Raw genomic sequence first — 1,113 nt, forward strand, 5'->3', positions numbered from 1 at the left:
GAAAGATCCAATTTAATATTGTTGCTGTTCTTGTTGTTTTATTTTATTTGCCTATTTCCTCTCTTGTAGTTTATTTATTTGTTTCCATTCCGCACTGGGCTTTTTTCCTTGTTGGAACCCTGGGGCTCATAACATCCTACGTTTCCAACTAATGTTGTAGCTTAGCTGATAATAATAATAATAATAATAATAATAATAATAATAATAATAATAATAATAATAATAATAAAATTAGTGTTTTCACAAAGCCAATATAGCGAAGAAGAAGAGTATGACTGTATGACAACAATGGGCTGGGCAAGACATTGCGAGTTTACGTATTAGGAAGCGATACGGCTAGTGCGATCTTGTTTTTGTTATTTATATCTTTTGTATTAGTGTTTAAGTTTATATATTTTGATACGTGAACACTAGACATTTGCAATTTTGAATGTGCGTTTGTTTAAAACTAGTTCTTCGTAAATATTCGCGTCAAGAATAGTCTTTGCAAGACCTCCTAATCTTGGAATGCTAAAGCAGCTTGGGTTAGGTCTACGATTCTTCATCTTCATTCAAGGTGAGTTATATTGTATGGAAAGTATATTAATTCATAGTAACGACAAGTTTTATTTGACTGGGTAGCAACATTGTATTAAGCTTCCATATTTTCTGTGTTTGGGTATGTCAAAATTTAACTCATTATGATATATTAACGTCAAAATGGCCAGGATTTACCACTGCATCTCAATTTTATGGCCCTTATTCCGTAATAATGACGTAGATAGATGTAGGCCTATGTACGATGACGCCATTCCCCATAACTCTTATTATCAACCTTATCGCTAAGAATACATTAGTCTAAGGAGGGAGTCGCATGGGGGCATTAGCCCCCCATTAGGTAAGTACTTAATGAAATGACTTGTAGGTTAGGTTAGGTGGGAAGTATAGGTTTGGCTTTCTATGCTTGCAGGAGGTCCTGTCCACTGTTATACAAAGGCTCCGATTTACGTGTATGTCTATAAATACATATATGCTCAGTTCGTACCAACCATCTATTGTCACCATGTTAAGACGACCGTTGCTGTAATGGTACCCTGGTTTCATATGTTGGTTTACATTACTGTTGTCACCGTC

This window comes from Palaemon carinicauda, chromosome 42 (genome assembly GCF_036898095.1).
Source record: "Palaemon carinicauda isolate YSFRI2023 chromosome 42, ASM3689809v2, whole genome shotgun sequence".
Classification (NCBI taxonomy): domain Eukaryota; kingdom Metazoa; phylum Arthropoda; class Malacostraca; order Decapoda; family Palaemonidae; genus Palaemon; species Palaemon carinicauda.